Here is a 21,380-nt window from a genome sequence, read left to right on the forward strand (position 1 = left end):
GCCCTATATACTTGTTTCCTCTGTTTTAGTTAATTTAACTAACGTAACAAATTATTAAAGTCATGGAAACTTTCTTAAAGTTTCCATGAAGTAAAACAGAATTAAATCGGCTAATTAATAGAACTGAATATAGGGTTCACTTTTTTTTGAGTGTGTGTAGAAAAATAAATTCATAAAGCACTTATCGGACAACTCTATGGGACCGCTCTATGAAAAATATTTCGATACCTATTGTCCAAATCGTTATATCCAATTAAACCAGTGTATAGAAATGAATAGAATAGGATTTCTCGCCTTGTGTGATACAGATTCAATGATTCTCTCCAACAAATATGGCAACCCTGGTTACATTACATGACTTGGGGAGTGGATTAAGTTTTGATTAATCTCTCATGCTCTGTATGTTTTATGTGTGATTGGATATTGAATATCTTACTCACTTCTTATTGCCAGCAAGCAAGAGGGGTAATTCTGCTCAGAGAGCAAACAAAACAACGTTGTTAGGTTTTAACAAAGCCACTCATTGTTGATAGGAAATTATAAAAAACCCCCAAAGCCAAAGTGTTCCCAGTCTTAGTTGAACGACAATACTGAACGGGACGGTAAATGAACGGAGTTGTTTAAGCCATTGCCGCCGCCGCAATAATATAAAAAAACACGAATGATTAAACACTGTCGGAAACAAAAAAAAAAAAACAAAACAGAAGAACGAAAAAAGTAATAAACGAAACGGACAATCTTAGAGCAACTTCGTTTAGCATCAATACGATAGAAAAAAAAAGTAAAAGGTGTGATTGTTTTTGGGAAAATTTCAATAAAGTTTAAATTTGAATAAGAAATCAAAGGAAGTTTACAAAACGGGGTAACATTTTATGAACAGTGTTGATTTTCAAACTTTCGAGGTGGCTTTGATGGATGTTGTTAGTTGAGTAAATTTTGTTGGCGCTGTTTGTATTTGACACTCCACCCTTCCCCCGCCACCCCACACCAATAGAAACAATTATGCAATAATACACAAGGTGTATTTATCATTGAAGTTGTTATTGCTGTTGTTGTTTTTGTTATTGATCTGTTGGCGGAGGCTGCTGTTGAAGGTGTGCGCTTGGAGAGCCTAAAACAAGTTTTCCTCTATACCAGTTGTAACCCAGTTTCAGTGGCGTTGTTCAATAACAATATAAAAAATATGGCTCAAAACTAAAAATATTAATTATTTAAAAATTTTTTGAAAACAAAGACAAAAAACAAAATTTAAAAGTAAAAAAAACAGTAAAAAATAAACTGCAAGAAAAACCAAAAAAGAAACTGTAAAGCTCGTAATTGCTCTTGGTGGCACATAACAGTTATTAAGACAACATTTAAGAAAAATAATAAAAACAAAAACAATACATGTATAAAAACTAAGAAGAGAAAGAATCAATTGTGTGGACATTCTCTGAAAAAAACAACAACAACATTAAGAGACATCAAAACACTATAAAAACAGTGGTTACCATCGAGGAAAAATTGTGAAATATTTTTTTTCCCCAACGGGAAATATGAATTTCTTAATAAATTAAGAATAATAGGATTTATTGTGTGTATAAATGTGAGAAGCTCACAAAACTTAAATCCCTGATTTGCAACATCAGGATATTGCAATTGAGATATATATGCAGGGAAATGTGAAACTCTAATATTTGAAATGTAAATTATTCACACAAAGTTTATGTTTAAAATATTTTCATATTCTCATCAGTTATGTTTAGTGAACCAATAATTTTTTTACTTTTAGTTGTTTAAATTTTGAGACATACTTGGGATAAGGAAAAAATTATTGGGCTGTTAAAAATTTGGAAAAATGTTAAATTTATATTACTGGCGGGTACGGGATTTTTTTGCACACCGAAAAAACTGTATTATGGCAAAAATGACCCAGCAAAACAAAAAATGGAAGTTGTTCCACAAACATTTCTTTTAAAGCGCATCCCGGAATTAATTTTTTTCAACTTCCAATACAGTTGTTTTGGACAAGTCGACAAAAATTTCTTTTAAAGCGCATCCGCATCGATTTTTGTCCACTGCGATGCAGTCCTTGTGGACAAGTCTTAGAAAGTACGGAATTAGGCCGTTTTAAGTTTTGGACAATTAAAATTCGCAAAAACAATAGAAAATCAATAAAAAAATAATAAAAAACAAGTATATGCAGTTGTAAGTTCGGCCGGGCCGAATCTTAAATACCCACCACCATGAATTAAATATAATAGTTTATTTTGAAAACTCTTCGTCGCAGCGGGTTAGTTTATAATATATAGAATTTCAGGGGGTTTGATGACAAATATTCTCCCAAGCAAATCAGTTCATCCAGTACGCTTCACGAAGATAAATTTAAAGATTCTATCTATGAAGACTAGATCAGATTCTGGATTTATAAGAACCAATTTTGTTTGAGTTGTAGAGAAATCAAAAACATATCATGCAAATGATGAAATAACGCCTTGATTTGAAATCTTAAATCTGTAGATTTTTTCCGCCATTGTCTACGCGGAGTAAAATCTGGAAATTTTACTTTCAGTTTCAAGCAATTTTCATGAGCAGTGCGCCTGTTATACACTGAAAGAAGAATTTTCTTTTCTGAGGAACGAAATTTTAGACAACACCTTTTGACACACATTTTAGAGAGAATCGTTGAATCGCTTATCAAACAATCGGATTAATTTGCTCTAAACGAAAATACTTTATACGAAAGAGGAATTTCGTTTATCTAAAATTTCATTCCGGAGGTACCCTCAAGAAGAGAAATGGGTCTTTGTCAAATGGACCGGTAAAAATAAATGCGATACAGATTTTTGAGGGTCCACAATAACAGTATATTTACATTTTCGAGCAAATCGGATAAAAACTACGGTTTCTAGAAGCCAAAAGAGTTAAATCGGAAGATTGGTTTATGTGGGGGCTTATATGGGGGCTATACCAAAACATGGACCAATACTGACCATTTTCGACAGACCACTTAATGGTCCTCAAATACCTCAGACAAATTGGGTAAAAACTACTAATTCTAGAGGCCTAAGAAGTATAGTCCTCCCGACTACAGTCTATATGGGGGCTATACCCAAACATGGACCGATAAGCACCATTTTCGGCACACCTTTTGATGGTCCTAAAATACCTCTAGAGTTCCAATTTCAGGCAAATTGGATAAAAACTACGGATTTTAGAAGTAAAGTCGGTAGATCGTTCTTTATGGGGGTTACACCAAAATATGGACCGAAACACCCAATTTACGACACACAAATTGATGGTCCTAAAACACCTCCAAATTTTCAATTTCAGGCAAATCGGATAGTAAATACAGTTTCTAGAAGCCCAAGAAGTAAAATCGGGAGATCGGTCTATATGGGGGCTATAACAAAAGTTGGACGATACGCGCCATTTTCGCGACACCTATTTGTGATCCTAGAATACCTGTAGATTTTAAATAGCAGGCAAATTGTATAGTAAATACAGATTCTAGAAGCCCAAGAAGTAAAATCGGGGGATCGGCCTATATGGGAGCTATACCAAAACATGGACCGATAACCTCATTTTCGACACACCTTTTTGTCGTTCTGAAATACCTCTAGATTTTCAATTTCAGGCAAATCGGATAGTAAATACAGTTTCTAGAAGTCAAAAAATAAAATCGGGAGATCGGTCTATATGGGGGCTATATCAAAACATGGACCGATAGGCCCCATTTTCTGCACACTTTTTTATTGTCCTTACCTCTAGATTTCCAATTTCAGGGAAATTGGATAAAAATTACGTTTTTTATAAGCCCAAGACCCCAAATCGGGAGGTCGGTTTATATGGGGACTATATCAAAACTTGGACCGATATAGCCCATCTTCGAACTTGACCTGCCTGCAAACAAAGCACGAATCTGTGCCAAATTTCAGGACGATAGTGCCATTATTGAAGGCTGTAGCGTGATAACAACAGACAGACAGACGGACATGCATATATCGCCTTAGAATTTCTCCCTGATCAAGAATATATATACTTTATATAGTCGGAAATCGATATTTCGATGTGTTACAAACGGAATGACAAACTTATTATACTAGACGTGTGCGCGTGACTAAAATTTCACTCACACTCACGCACGTTCACGAAGCTAAATGTTTATTCAAGCACGCTCACGCACGATACGTGCGGTAACCAATCCCACTCACGCACATTCTCGAAATGAAAACCAGTACTCACGCACGCTCTCGCACGAACTACTTTTGAAGACTCACGCTCACGCACGATTCACGACAAATCACGTAATTCACGATAAATTCACGAGACTCACGACATTTTCCAAACGGAAATCTGCCAAGGCAACAAAATTCAAAAATATAATATAGTTCGAGAGCCAAACTAATTTCAGTTAACATACGAGTGTAAATTAAATCTTGATTTTTTTCGTGAGCGTGATTTTGCACATTCACGAACCTATTTTATTTCGCACGCACGCTCACGCACGACATATTTATTTTAGTCCCATTCACGCACATTCACGAGAGTTGCTTTGGATTTTGTTCACGACTCACGTGATTCACGCGGGGCCTCTAAGAGAAGCAAATTTCACCCGGTCCGGCTGAAATTTGGTACATAGTGTTAGTATATGGTCTCTAATGACCATGCAAAAATTGGTCCACATCGGTGCATAATTATATATAGCCCACAAAAGTTTTCAAAAGTTTTCCAGCGGTGGATTATTCCACCTCAGTAATGCTGGTGACAAAGCTTCTCTAAGTGGTTTCACTGCAAGGTGGAACGCCATTCGGACTCGGCTATAAAAAGGAGGTCCATTGTCATTGAGCTTAACATGGAATCGGGCAGCACTCAGTGATAAGAGAGAAGTTCACCAATGTGGTATCACAATGGACTGAATAGTCTAAGTGAGCCTGATACATCGGGCTGCCACCTAACCTAACCTAATCATAGCCCCCTATATAAACCGATCCCCAGATTTGACCTCCGGAGCCCCTTGGAAGAGCAAAATTCATCCGATTCGGTTGAAATTTGGTACGTGATGTTAGTATATAGTATCCAACAACCATGCAGAAATTGGTTCATTTTAGTCCATACTTATATATAGCCCCCATATAAACCGATCCCCAGATTTGACCTCCGGTGCCTTTTGGAGAAGCAAAATTCATCAGATCTGGTTGAAATTTGGTACGTGGTGGTAGTATATGATATTTAACAACCATGCCAAAAGTGGTCCATATCAGTCCATAATCATATATAGCCCCAACATAAACCGATCCCGAGATTTGGTTTTGGAGCCTCTTGGAGGAGAAAATTTCATCTGAGTCAGTTGAAATTTGGTACATTGTGCTAGTATATGGCCGTTAACAAACATGCCAAACAAGGTCCATATCGGTCTATAGTTATATATAGCCCTCAGATAAATCGATCCCCAATCACACAAAAATTGGTCCATATCAAGTTCATAATTGTATATAGCCCCCATATAAGCGACCCCAATATTTTAATTCTGGCTCTCTACGTACCGTGCAAAAGTCCATATCGATTCGTAATTATTTGTAGACTTACCTACACATACCTTTTTTGTCTAATATATACCACGTATGGACTAACTCACAATTTAGAAAACGATTTAAGATACCACAACCCAAGTAATTCGATTGTGGATGACAGTCTTTCGTAGAAGTTTCTACGCAATCCATGATGGAGGGTTCGGGTAAGTTCGGCCTGGCCGAACTTACGGCCGTATATACTTGTTATATACTCAAAAGAATGTGAACCCTATATGCTACTGAAGCCAATTTAATTCTATTTTAAGTCATTGATTTACTATGTTTTGAGAAAATTTCCTTGACTTCAATAAATCTTTGCGTACACTCAAAAGTTTACTTGGATCAAAGACGCAGCTTTAAATCTTGGATTAATAAAATTAAAATTAGGATACAGATCTCTTGTTATTATTTACTTTAAGGAAACTTTTCCTAAATTTAAAGACGTACGACTTTAAAGGAGGGACGCAACTTTCCATGATTCATTCGAACCAAAGATTCATTCATGATTTGAACCAAAGATTATAAACTTTCTGTTAACTAAAATTTCATAAATTTAAAGAAATTTGTCCTTGATATTGTGTGAAATTTTCCGTTAGATTAAAGATGTACAGCTTTAACGGAAGGACACGAACTTCCATGTTTCGTATTGTAAATTTCATTTATTTAAAGAAATTTATCCTTAAGATTGTGTGAATTGCGAGTCTTAAGACTTAGGTTGCATAATCTTTGAAAGTAGGTCAATATTAGTTAATTATAATATTAATTAAATGAACTAAAAAAGGGGAAAATATTATACAAAAATGAAACATAAAGATATACTAAATTCAAGTCTCCACAAAAATTTGTAAATTTTATCAATAATGCGTCCATCTTAAACTTCATATGGCACTGAAGTGTGTGCTGTAACACAAACAATAAAAGGTACTTAAGGAGAGTACAAAAAAATATCACCAAATTTTTCCAATTAAAATTTTAATTGAATTTTAACAAATGTTCAAATAAAAATTTTATTGGTTCGGTGATTGAACTAATTAAATTAAAAATTTAATTAGTTCAATAACTTTTTTCATTGAAAAAACAAAATCACAAAAATTAATTAATTGTATCAATAAATTGGAAAAATTTATTTTGTAATTGACTTCGGTGATTGATATTATCATTTAATTAATTGATACAATTGATTCAATTAAAAAGTTGTTGAATCAATAAAATTTTTAATTGAAAATTGTTTATAATTGAATTTAATTGAAAAAGTTTTTGTGATATTTTTTTCTGTATACTCTCATTAAGTACATTTTAAGGTCGTGGGGATTGAGGCCGGGCACTTAGAGCAGAATACACATCTCTGTCGTATAGGAGATCATGTTTGTAGGGAATATTGCAAGAATAAGGATGACTGCCTATTTTATAGGAAAGCTGATAAGAAGACGGCCACATTTTTTGAGCGAAAATATTTTTTTTATTATTTTGAAAAAAACTGCTGAAGTGTTTGTGTTAGCTAGCCACAAATATCAATTTTCTATTAGTAACACTTTGTGCCAGCTACCCTTTACCAAGTTTTGATCAAATAATACCTCTCATACAATAATTCAGTAGAATTGATTTGGGGTTTCATAAATAGCCGTCTTCTCCAGACACTAAGAAAGATAGGATCTGGACCCGATATTTCAATATTTCAGTCGATAGGTGGGTTTCTCTTGTCAATTTATCTCTTATCAATGAGTGCTTTCCGATTCTATATTTGGCTCCTGTAAACAGATCTCTTGATCTATGGGGCCACAGAACAATGTCGTTTTGTCTTCAATAGTTAAATTAATTTTTAATTGAAAATGTTTCTATCACTTGCATGAGTTTTGAATTTTTGTTTTAAATGAAAATTTAAATTTAATAAAAAAATATTTTACTTTATTTTTCAAATTGAATTGACTTTAATTGAAAAACAATGTCATTCATAGTTTTTGTGCCATTAAGGGTTTTCTACGGCAAAGTCTAATATTTCAAATCAAAAATCAGTTGTGTTTGATTTTGGAATAATCATAGAAGCTTTATTTTTCGTTGACGCCCTGACTGAATATAATGTTCTTTTCATGTTCTTATTTTTATTTTTTTTTGCATTTTTTATTTATATATTTCAATTAATTTAACTTACTCTTAATTTTATTTTTAGTGTTTGTGTCGTTTTCAATTTGGCGTTAAATTGGAGTTCTGTGAGTCACCAAGCGATTGTTGTAATACACTACAATAAAGTCAATGTTGTCGAATGTCGTAAAATAACAAAAAAATAAATTCATAAAACCCCGTATGTCATTGTTGCCCCCTGTGATTTGTAAGCTGTTCAACGTATTGAGCGAATAACTACAGACAACATCTTCTACGCCCAGCTCTCTGTTTGAAACAAAAAGCCGTCAAAATTGGTCGCCTTACGAAAACCTCGTTTATTGTAAGTGACCTTAGGGTAAGTGCATTGCTAGTTATCACTAAGTTTATTATGATTTTCCAAAAGAAAGAAATTGTCTTAGGTCTGAAAAAATCGACTCAACCATGTAGGGTGAAAAATGGAAAATAATTCTTGATCTAAATCGAAGTATCATGTTTGGTATATATTTTCGAAATTTTGCCCTGAATAGCCTTAATCAAAGTTCGTTTATATAAAAGTTTTTTTTTCGAAATTCATTGATTCAATTTTAAACAAATTAAATAATTTTTTCGAGTTAAAAATTTGGTTTATAGTTTTTAATTGAACCATTGCACCACAGTGGCTCTTTGATAATGAATAAATCTACCAATTTTTACTTAATGGCTGACATTTTCTCGCATTTCAAAATGTCTCGAACAGGATTTGAGATCAAATATTTAATTCTAGTTCTCGCAGTTAATTCTATATCCGCATGTATACGTTTATTTTAATTTACTTGTAAATTGATCATTGATTATTTGCATTTTTGCATTCATTTCAGACATTCGTTGCTGGTTTTTTGGATTTTTGCTTTAATATCGGTTTTAATACAGGTTTCCAAATCAATGTGTCAAATATTTCTGTAAAAAAAAATAATTCATTATCAAAACTAAACATTTTGAATACATGATATGATATGGTGGATGTCCGTATTATAGATAATTTTATCAAATCCAAAGTAGATATATTATGGAATATATTTGTATAGAGAAATAAAGATATTTGATTGTTACATATGAGGAATTCAAATGGAATGTAAATCTGTCAATGCTATTAAGTAAAACTTATTAGTAGTATCAAAGATAAAAAAGAGTAGGTAACAGTAGATAAGTTTGTTGCTTAAGTCTTTTGTTTTCGAATACTGATAAATTATTCGCAGGACAAAGATTGTGATTTTAAGGTAACCTCTAATACTACAACACTTGGACGATATAGAGGTTATGTGTGCAGCATGTAGATTTCTGTGTGAACATTTTACAATCTTATTCAAGAAAAAAGTAACAACATTTTAAACATTTGAATGAATTCTCAGGACAAAATTAGAGAAACCCAAATTCATTCGAATTCGAGTGACTGCCATTCTTTCGGATAGGTTTTCGTTCGATATACAGGAACAGGGCATTAGGACCCAAACATATTGATTCTGTTATCGTTTTGTATAAATTTGTGTTTGTGTCCTAAGTCTTTTGTTTTTCAAACACAGGCAAATAAGTTATATATACTTTTCAAAACACACATTGAAAGTGTAATTAACTATTTTTATTTAACTTACTGTTTATACCCTTCACCACTACTGTGGTACAGGGTATAATAAGTTTGTGCATTTGTATGTAACGCCAAGAAGGAAAAGTCTGAGACCCATCGTTAAGTATACCGATCGGCTTAGAATTAAATTCTGAGTCGATTTAGCGATGTCCGTCCGTCTGTCTGTATATGTAATTTATGTGTGCAAAGTACAGCTCGCAGTTTAAGTCTGATCGTCTTCAAATTTGGCACAGAGGTTTACATTGGCTCAAAGACAAGCGCTATTGATTTTGAAAAAAATCGGTTCAGATTTAGATATAGCTGCCATATATGTTTATCGCCAATCTGGTCATAATTGACGTATTTATAAACGTATTTTCTCAAAATTTCGGGCAGCCAAATATTTTGGGACTTTCGTAAGATATGCAAAATATCAGCCAAATCGGTTCAGATTTAGATATAGCTCCCATATATATCTTTTGTCCGATTTGCACTTATATGGCTTCAAAAGCCAGAGTTTTATTCTGATTTGGTTAAAATTCTGCACAAGGAGTACGTTTAATAGCATCATTAAGTATACCAAATTTCGTTGAAATCGGTTCAGATTTAGATATAGCTCCCATATATATTTTTTGTCTGATTTTTACCTATATGGCAAAAAAAGCCAGAGTTTTATTCTGATTTGCTTCAAATTTTGCACAAGGAGTACGTTTAATAGTATTGTTAATAGTGCTAAATTTGGTTGAAATCGCTTCAGATTTAGATATAGCTCCCATATATATCTTTCGCCCGATTTTCGCCTCAAAAGCCAGAGTTTTACCCTGAGTTGCTTCAAATTTTGCATAAGGAGTAGGTTTAATAGTATCGTTAAGTGTGCCAAATTTGGTTGAAATCGGTTCAGATTTAGATATAGCTCCCATATATATCTTTCGCCCGATTTACACCCATATGATCACGGAGGCCAAAATTATTCTCCCATTTACGTTTTTTGCTGAGATAGCAGGATTATTATTCTAACTATGCATGTCAAATTTGGTCAAAATCGGTTCATATTTAGATATAGCTCCCATATATATGTACGCCTGAGTAGGAGAAATATGGTAGAATGTTTCATATGTTAGACCCATTTTCAATGGGAGTTACCTCCAATTGACTCGATAGTTTGCACAGAGAATACATTTAATATGCTATTTAAGTGTATCATCTTAATCTAATATGGCCAAAATACCCACATTTTACACAAAATTCTGTGATGATTTTCCCATATCGTAGTCACATTCTATACACTGTAATGCCAAACTTTTCACAGAATGGTCGAATTTTAAATAAAGCTCCGACTTTTTTTTACTAACATTGTGTTTCATCCCAGGGTGTTAGCCCATTTAATTTTTAATTCTAGCGATTTTGTAGAAGTACAAAAAATGTTCTCCAAATCGTTGCAGGTATAAATATTTGTATATGGGAATATAAACCTTGATAATAACTCCCAACCGTGCAAAAATTGGTCCACATCGGTCCATAATTATATATAGGCCCCATACAAACCGATCCCCCGATTTGGCTTGCGAGGCCTCTAAGAGAAGCAAATTTCATCCGATCCCCCATATAAACAGACCCCCAAATTTGGCTTGCGATTGCTCTAACAGAAGCAAATTTCATCCGATCCGGCTGAATTTTGGTACATGGTGTTAGTATATGGTCTCTAACAACCACGCAAAAATTGGTCTATATCGGTCCATAATTACATATAGCCCCCATATAAACCGATCCCCCGATTTGGCTTGCGGAGACTCTAAGAGAACCAAATTTCATCCGATCCGGCTGAAATTTGGTACATGGTGTTAGTATATGGTCTCTAACAACCATGCCAAAATTGGTCTATATCGGTCCATAATTATATATAGCCCCCATATAAGCAGATCCCCAGATTTGACCTCCGAAGCCTCTTAGAGGAGCAAAATTCACCCGATCCGGTTGAAATTTGGTACGTGGTGTTAGTATATGGTCTTTAACAACCATGCAAGAATTGGTCCATATCGGTCCATAATTATATATAGCCAACATTTAAATCGATCCCCAGATTTGTCCTCCGGAGCCTCTTGGAGGAGCAAAATTTGAAATTTGGAACGTGGTGTTAGTATAAGGCCGCTAATAACCATGCCAAAATTGGTCCATATCGGTCTATAGTTATATATAGCCGATTCCCAATCACACACAAATTGGTCCATATCGGTTCATAATCATGGTTGCCACTCGAGCCAAAAATAATTTTATTTTTATAGAAAACATTGTCAAAATGTTATTTCTAAAGAAAATTTTATCAAAATTTTATTTCTATAGAAAATTTTGTCAAAATTTTATTTCTATAGAAAATGTTGTCAAAATTTTATTTCTATAGAAAATTTTTCCCAAATTTTACTACAGAAAATGTCAAAATTTTATTTTGTAAAAATGTTATTTCTATAGAAACTTTAAACTTAATTATATACGTATTTAATCGGCCTTTTTATACCCTCCACCATAGGATGGGGGGTATATTAACTTTGTCATTCCGTTTGTAACACATCGAAATATTGCTCTAAGACCCCATAAAGTATATATATTCTGGGTCGTGGTGAAATTCTGAGTCGATCTGAGCATGTCCGTCCGTCCGTCTGTTGAAATCACGCTAACTCCCGAACGAAACAAGCTATTGACTTGAAACTTGGCACAAGTAGTTGTTATTGATGTAGGTCGGATGGTATTGCAAATGGGCCATATCGGTCCACTTTTACGTGTAGCCCCCATATAAACGGACCCCCAAAATTGGCTTGCGAGGCCTCTAAGAGAAGCAAATTTCATCCGATCCGGCTGAAATTTGGTACATGGTGTTAGTATATGATCTCTAACAACCATTCAAAAATTGGTCCACATCGGTCCATAATTATATATAGCCCCCATATTAACCAATCCCCCGATTTTGCTTGCAGAGCCTCTAAGAGCAACAATTTTCATCCGATCCGGCTGAAATTTGGTACATAGTGTTAGTATATGGTCTCTAACAACCATGCAAAAATTGGTCCATATCGGTCCATAATTATATAGCCCCCATATAAACCGATCCCCCGATTTGGCTTGCGGAGCCTCTAAGAGAAGCAAATTTCATCCGATCCGGCTGAAATTTGGAACGTGGTGTTAGTATAAGACCGCTAATAACCATGCAAAAATTGGTCCATATCGGTCCATAGTTATATATAGCCCCCATATAAACCGATCACCAGATTTGACCTCCGGAGCCTCTTCGAAGACCAAAATTCATCTGATTCAGTTGAAATTTGGTACGTGATGTTAATATATGGCCTCAAACACCCGTGCAAAAAGTGGTCGATATCGGTCCATAATTATATATAGGCCCCATATAAACCGATCCCCAGATTTGACCTCCGGAGCACCTTGGAAGAGCAAAAGTCTTCCCATTCGGTTGAAATTTGGTACGTGATGTTAGTATAGGGTATCCAACAACCATGCAGGAATTGGTTTCTATCAGTCCATAATAATATATAGCTCCCATATAAACGCTGAAATTTGGTACATGGTGTTGGTATATGGTCTCTAACAACCATGCAAAAATTGGTCCACATCGGCCCATAATTATATATAGCCCCCATATAAACCGATCCCCCGATTTGGCTTGCGAGGCCTCTAAGAGAAGCAAATTTCATCCGATCCGGCTGAAATTTGGTACATGGTGTTGGTATATGGTCTCTAACAACCATGCAAAAATTGGTCCACATCGGCCCATAATTATATATAGCCCCCATATAAACCGATCACCAGATTTGACCTCCGGAGCCTCTTGGAAGACCAAAATTCATCTGATTCAGTTGAAATTTGGTACGTGGTGTTAATATATGGCTTCAAACTCCCATGCAAAAATTGGTCGGTATCGGTCCATAATTACATATAGGCCCCATATGAACCGATCCCCAGATTTGACCTCCAGAGCCCGTTGGAAGAGCAAAATTCTTCCCATTCGGTTGAAATTTGGTACGTGATGTTAGTATGTGGTATCCAACAACCATCAGAGTGAGTTGAAATTTGGTACATTGTGCTAGTATATGGTCGTTAACAACCATGCCTAACTAGGTCCATATCGGTCTATAGTTATATATATCCCTCAGATAGGGAGCCACCGTGGTGCAATGGTTAGCATGCCCGCCTTGCATACACAAGGTCGTGGGTTCGATTCCTGCTTCGACCGAGTTTTTCAGCGGTGGATTATCCCACCTCAGTAATGCTGGTGACATTTCTGAGGGTTTCAAAGCTTCTCTAAGTGGTTTCACTGCAATGTGAAACGCCGTTCGGACTCGGCTATAAAAAGGAGGTCCCTTGTCATTGAGCTTAACATGGAATCGGGCAGCACTCAGTGATAAGAGAGAAGTTCACCAATGTGGTATCACAATGGACTGAATAGTCTAAGTGAGCCTGATACATCACACAAAAATTGGTCCATATCAAGTTTATAATTGTATATAAGCGACCCCCATATTTCAATTCTGGCTCTCTACGTACCGTGAAAAAAGTAATTATTTGTAGACTTAACTATACATAACTTTTTTGTCTAATATATACCACGTATGGACTAACTCACAATTTAGAAAACGATGTTAAGAAGTTTTAAGATACCACAACCCAAGTAATTCGATTGTGGATGAGTCTTTCGTAGAAGTTTGTACGCAATCCATGGTGGAGGGTACATAAGATTCGGCATGGCCGAACTTACGGCCGTATATACTTGTTTTTATTTTAACTTTTTTGCTTACTTTAATGACGTGAAATAAAGATGAGGAAAAAAATAAAATTAAATACACAAATTTACTACATTTGAAAATAGTTCATATTTTGCTAAATTGGATGAAGTTTACTTAAATTGCATTCATTTGTTTTTCAAATGAGTAAAATTTTCTTAAATAGTGTATGTTTCGAACTTCATATAGCTTTACAGACATCCCCGCAAAAAGAAGCATCGGCAAAAAAGTAGTGAAGCGATGAATTTAACATGGGCTAGTCATAGGACTGATGTCCACCATTTCACTAGCCGTTGAACTGAATTTTCATCACTCCTTAAGGTATGATTCGAATTCAGTGTTTTGGATTTGAATTAAACAAGTATATACAGTATTAAGTTCGGCCGGGCCGTATCTTAAATACCCACCACCATGAATCAAATATAATAATTTCCTTTGAAAATTTCAGGGGGGTTTGATGACAGATACTTTCCCAAGCAGTGCGCCTTCTATACCCTCAATAAGTGAAATCGGTCTAAATGGAGGCCTTACCAAATGGACCGATAAAACTAAATCATATACACTTTGTTATGGGTCTAAAATGCCGGTATATTTTCAATTTGTGGCAAATCGGATAAAAACTACAATTTTTAGAAACCTTAGGAATTAAATTACCATTACACCGAACTTCCGGTTCGGTGTGAGGGGGCCTATACCAAAACATGGAAGGATACACACAGAATTCAGCACATTTAATATATATATATATATATATATATATATATATATATATATATATATATATATATATATATATATATATATATATATATATATATATATATATATATATATATATATATATATATATATATATATATATATATATATATATATATATATATATATATATATATATATATATATATATATATATATATATATATATATATATATATATATATATATATATATATATATATATATATATATATATATATATATATATATATATATATATATATATATATATATATATATATATATATATATATATATATATAGCCCGATGTATCAGGCTCACTTAGGCTATTCAGTCCATTGTGATACCACATTGGTGAACTTCTCTCTTATCACTGAGTGCTGCCCGATTCCATGTTAAGCTCAATGATAAGGGACCTCTTTTTTATAGCCGAGTCCGAACGGCGTTCCACATTCCAGTGAAACTACTTAGAGAAGCTTTGAAACCCTCAGAAATGTCCCCAGCATTACTGGGATGGGATAATCCACCGCTGAAAAACTTTTTGGTTTTCGGTCGAAGCAGGAATCGAACCCACGACCTTGTGTATGCAAGGCGGGAATGATAACCATTGCACCGCGGTGGCTCCCATTCTATGGTGGTGGGTATAAAAAATATGATTTTTTATCAAATAAATAGCTCTTAGAACGTTTTGTGTTTTTTAATGGATTCTAGCGATTGTCTGATACGTTTGACCCCAAATATTTTCAAAAATTTGCAATTTTTCTAAAATGGATTTTGCATTTTTGTCGGGAAAATTTAAATTGAATTAAAAGAATTTCCTGTGTAGTTACAAAGTTTTAACTCCAATTTTTTCCTTCAAAATATGAAATTTTCTTAAACAACAGAAAAAAAATTATTATTAAAAAAAAAAATTCTTCAATTTGACAAAAATTATTAACTTATTTGTTATTTGTAGAACGTGAGCCAATAATTCAGTGTTACTTTGACTCATAATACCTTGTTGATTTTTGTTAATTTCGTGTTTCTGTCCTAGGCTCTTTTTGTCAAAAAAATTTCTTAAATTTAACAAAAGTTATTAATTTATTTGTTATGTGTAAAATGTCAGCCAGTGAGCCAATAATTCAGTGTTACTTTCACTCATAATTCCTTGTTGATTTTTGTTAATTTCGTGTTTCTGTCCTAGGCTCTTTGTTTTTAAAATATAATGAAAATTGTATGGACCATCTTCGAAAAAGAAAATTGAAATTAATATATTTTGCCCAAATAAATTTGACAAACATTCTTTTCCTACGTTGGTTAAGCTACACTTGTAGTTTAGTCAATGCATGGTTTTAAGCTGAAATCAAAAAAACAACAACAAAAAAACTCTAAACCAAAGAAGTATAATCCGCAAAATAAATCCTGGTCTATATTTGACGCTTTTATACCCTCAATCTAAAGATTCATTATTTAAAACAAATCAAAACAATTTTTCGTTACTGTAAGGAAAATTTGCTTTACTTCAAAGATATTCAACGTTAATGAAGAGACTCAAAATTTCTAATATTTGTGTCCTAAATAGAGATTATGAACTTTCTTTTAATTAGATTTATTTTATTTAAAAGAAATTTGTCCTCAATATTGGATAAATTGTGCGTTCTAAAATTTAGATTCCATATTAAGCCAATATGTTTTTCAGTTCATTAAAGGTTTATTGAACGGTTTTTGTTTTGTATATGATTATATGGTACTATTTGAAATGAAAAATTTAAAAGATTTTATTTTTTTTTTGTTTTGCTAAAACTAATTTCATTCTTTCCCTGTAAGATATTTTTGTTTTTCTATATTATATAAATTTTTACTTTTATTTACTCTTAATTATCTTCTCTCATTAATAAAATCAATTTCGTGTTTGTGTTGTAAGTCTTTCGTTTTGAGATTAAATGTTTAATTGTAGTTCTCGCATTTAATTCCGCATGCTTAGGTCTATTTTTTTAATTTACTTGTAAATTGTCATTGATTATTTGCATTTCTGCATTCATTGATTTTTTTGATTGTTGCTTTAACATCGGTTTTAATACAGGTTGATTTGGAATCAATGTGTCAAATATTTCTATAAAAACAATCCATTACCAAAACTATACATTTTAAATACATGATATGAGCTGGTGGTGTATGTCCGTATTATAGATAAATTGAGCAATAAAGAAAATATGTGGTGTGTACCCATATTATATATAATTTGAGCAAATCCTAAAGAAGGTATGTTGATGGAATACATTTGTGTAGAGAAATAGAGATATCCATTTGCTTGTTACATATGAGGAATTCAAATGTAATGGAATGCAAATCTGTCAGAGTAATTAAGTAAAAGTTATTAGCAGTGTCAAAGATATCGTGGCCAAGGGCAACAGTAGATAAGTTTGTTGCTTAAGTCTTTTGAAGAGTTTACGGAAATCTCTAATATTAGCAATAATAGTTTTGGCAACACTTCGACAAAATTTAAAACAAATTATTGATAGTTAATATTTAAATATAGATATGTCTATGTATGCAGCATTTCGATACCTTTGTGAACATATACTATCTTAAAATATGTCTGCTGTTTGAAAAACAAAAGACTTAGGACACAAACACATTGATTCTGTTCTCGTTTTGTATAGTTTCGTGTTTGGGTCCTAAGTCTTTCGTTTTTCAAGCATAATTGAAACCACATTTTGTAAAAATATTTAAAAAGGATTTTTTTTTATTTTTATATTTATTTGCATTCAAATATGTGTTATATCCTATAAGCCTTTTAACTCATATACAATCTTAAAATATGTTCCCTGTTTGAAAAACAAAAGACTTAGGACACAAACACATTGATTCTGTTCTCGTTTTGTATAGTTTCGTGTTTGTGTCCTAAGTCTTTCGTTTTTCAAGTATAATTGGAACCACATTTTGTAGAAAATATTTAAAAAGGATTTTGTTTTATTTTTATCTTTATTTGCATTCAAATATGTTTTATATCCTATAAGCCTTTTAACTCATATACAATCTTAAAATATGTTTCTTGTTTGTAAAACAAAAGACTTAGGACACAAACACATTGATTCTGTTCTAGTTTTGTATAGTTTTGTGTTTGTGTCCTAAGTCCTTTGTTTTACACGTATAATTGAAACCTTATTTTGTTAAAGAAGATATAAAATGATTTGTTTTTATTTTTATCTTTATTTGCGTTCAATTATGGTTTATATCCTATAAGCCTTTTAACTCATATACAATCTTAAAATATATTCCTTGTTTGAAAAACAAACGACTTAGGACACAAACATTCTGTTCTTGTTTTGTATAATTTCGTGTTTGTGTCCTAAGTCTTTCGTTTTTCAAGTATAATTGAAACCACTTTTTGTAAAAAATATTTAAAAACGATTTTTTTATTTTTATCTTTATTTGCATTCAAATATGTTTTATATCCTATAAGCCTTTTAACTCATATACAATCTTAAAATATGTTCCTTGTTTGAAAAACAAAAGGCTTGGAACACAAACACATTGACTCTGTTCTCGGTTTGTATTAAAATATTTTTTTATTTTTATTATTATCTTTATTTGCTTTCAATTATATTTTATATCTTATAAGCAGTTTAACTCATTTCATAATTTCAAGTTTGTGTCCTAAGTCTTTTGTTTTTCAAACATAAGGATATTTTTCGAAAACAATTCATTAAAGGTTTATTGAACGAATTGTTGATTATGAAGCTTCATAGTTAGTTTTATTTTTATTTCATGAATACAAGTACTAAGTTTAACAAACTTTTTTATAGAATTCATATATAGTTTTTCTTATAAGAAATTCATTTCTATCCTTACTTCAGTTTTTTCAAAAAGTTTTGAAATCCACCTAATTGAAAATAATTAAATTTTATTTTTGTTTTCACAATTCATGATCATCTGCATTTGTCATCTTTCAGCCGGATACATTTATGGATCATGGCTATAACAAAGCATAATAAACAAAATCAAGGGATCAAAGAAACAAATCATTTCGTATAACATGGATAATTTGTGTTAGACATGCATGCCAAAGTTTTTATAGATCTGACCATATTGACAAGTGCTTCTGTTATTGGGTATAGTGGTGGTGCAGTAAATGTTAAAGCTATTACGCATGGACGCTTAAAACTCTCCTGACCAATAACAAGCATAACGGGCCAACGGCTACCGAGGTAAAGATATTACCTCTCCGTGTTGGAATATTCAAGCATAGAGTCGTTTATTTATTCATGCAAACAGAGGTAATTGAGAGCGCCAGTAATAACACTGTTGCTTTGGTTCGTTTGATCTTTGCTGGAGGTGGTAGTGTTTCTTTAACTTTTTGATTGAGGTAGTGTTGTGATTTTTCTTTATTTGTAAGAAATGTAGGTCATGGTTAAATGTACTTAACGTGGTTACCAAAAAAAAAAAAAAAAAAAAATAAACACACACACAAATAACATCAAAACATTGCTGTTATTGACAAGAGTACAGACAACTAAGACTAGCCAAACAGTGTTTGTCTTTTTTTTATAAATAGTCATACTTTATAACTTCATGAGCTAATACATCATACAATTCAAGTCGTTATTTGAGGTATTTGTATTTTTCTAATATTTTGTTTTTGGTGTTGTTGTTAATTTAGTGTGAATGTGTTTGTGTGTCTGTGTTTGTTTAATAATCTTGAGATGAACAATCACTTTTTCAGTATTAGAAGTCATTCAAAAATATAGGGGAAAATTTTTATATGTAGTAGTGGCCATAGTAGGATGTATACGAACATTTTTTTGGTAAGGAAATATTCGTGTGGGAGTTTAACTATGAAATTCAATTCATTCAACTGGCATAACTTTAATACTTAGTTTTAAAAAATCATTTTGGAAGATATTGGCTTTTGTTTGTTCGATTTTTTGTGAATTTTTTTTTGTATTTGTTGCGAGACCACAAAATATTCTTAAATGAATTCATTTTTCATTTGAATTTGTTAAAAAATGTTAACACCTGCGATGAATAAAGCAGTTTTTGTTCTCTTCAAAAGTTTCAAATTGTTATGTTAAATCAATTGTGCAATGGACTTCTTAATGTTTTGCCATGGAATGTGACAAAAAATAATACAATCTCCCAATAAGTTCCAGAAGAATTTTGTTTGTTCCAAATTCACATTTAAAAAACAAAAATAGAAATAAATAAAATGAGAAATAAATACAAATACTTGCGATTCCTTTTAAACTTTTCTTAGTTGTACAAATTTGGTAGATTTTTCTCAATACTTTAGTATATAATTTTTAAACATGTGAGAGCTGTAATTGTAACTTTTATCTGATCGGGTTAAAATTCGGTACGTGTCAGCCCGGTTTCTTTTTCTCTGTCGATTTTTTGTATCCGATATAAGCTTCATATTAATGAATTTCCATTTTTAACTGTTATTGTTATACAGTTAATTGAATATGGGCGACTGTCTTTAGCAGACTTTTTGGATTTATCATTATTGTCTACAAGGGTGACACTCTTATTAAAGGATTACTCCAATTAAAAGATTCCCGTTTGTGCAATTTTTTCATTTATTTTCAAATAGGCATCAGTTCTGATGATCACTTCTTTGCGACTGCGAGCCAGTTCATTTATTTGAATATTGTTTTCGCTGACTTGTGGCATGGTACATTGTTTTGGTGAAGCAGTATTATCTTTTTCTCCAAATGGTGTAATAAAATGATTTTGGTTGACCATTCGTAGGCATAAATTCTCATACTTGCGCTGGCTTAAGTAAATACAATCATTTTGCTAGTTTACAAATTTCTCAATTGTTTGGAAATTCAAAACGATCATGCAAGCTTTTGTTTTAGTGTAAAATCACTTGACATTTCGCTAGAGACAATCGTATTTGGGTTTATTTTTTATACCCTGCGCCACACTGTGGAACAGGGTATTATAAGTTAGTGCATATGTTTGTAACACCGAGAAGGAGACGAGATAGACACATGGTGTCTTTGGCAATAATGTTCAGGGTGGGTCCCTGAGTCGATATAACCATGTCCGTCTGTCCGTCCGTCCGTCTGTCTGTGAACACATTTTTGTGATCAAAGTCTAGGTCGCAATTTAAGTCCAATCGCCTTCAAATTTGGCACCTGTTCCTAATTTGGGTCAGAATATAACCCTATTGATTTTGGAAGAAATCGGTTCAGATTTAGATATAGCTCCCATATATATCTTTCGCCCGATATGCACTAATATGGACCTAGCAGCCAGAGTTTTATACCGATTTGCTTGAAATTTTGTACAAACATAACACTTAGTCGTATAGTCAAGTGTGAAAAATTTGATTGAAATCGGTTCAGATTTAGATATAGCTCCCATATATATCTTTCGCCCGATATGGACTTACATGGCCCCAGAAGCCAGATTTTTGGTCGAATTTGGTTGAAATTTTGCACTAGGAGTACAATTAGTAGTATAGTCAAGTGGGCAAAATTTGATTGAAATCGGTTCAGATTTAGATATAGCTCCCATATATATCTTTCGCCCGATATGGACTAATATGGTCCTAAAAGCCAGAGTTTTGGCCCAATTTGGTTGAAATTTTGCACAGGGAGTAGATTTAGCAT

At 32.9% G+C, this 21,380-nt stretch overlaps 1 protein-coding gene across 2 annotated transcripts in view; it reads left to right on the forward strand.

Annotated features, from left to right (window-relative positions):
• The first annotated feature begins 556 nt into the window (after positions 1–556).
• Tsp74F (Tetraspanin 74F) overlaps positions 557–21,380 on the forward strand; it is a 46,079-nt gene continuing 25,255 nt past the window's right edge. The window contains exons 1-2 of one of the 2 annotated variants that reach the window (XM_075305260.1): positions 557–788; positions 7,720–7,992. The gene's annotated coding sequence lies outside the window, so the exon portion shown is untranslated. Of the gene's footprint in view, positions 789–7,719; positions 8,008–21,380 lie in introns of both variants that reach the window. The other variant, XM_075305259.1, reaches the window with a different exon arrangement.

The sequence above is a fragment of the Haematobia irritans genome, chromosome 4 (assembly GCF_050003625.1).
Source record: "Haematobia irritans isolate KBUSLIRL chromosome 4, ASM5000362v1, whole genome shotgun sequence".
In the NCBI taxonomy this organism is placed as follows: domain Eukaryota; kingdom Metazoa; phylum Arthropoda; class Insecta; order Diptera; family Muscidae; genus Haematobia; species Haematobia irritans.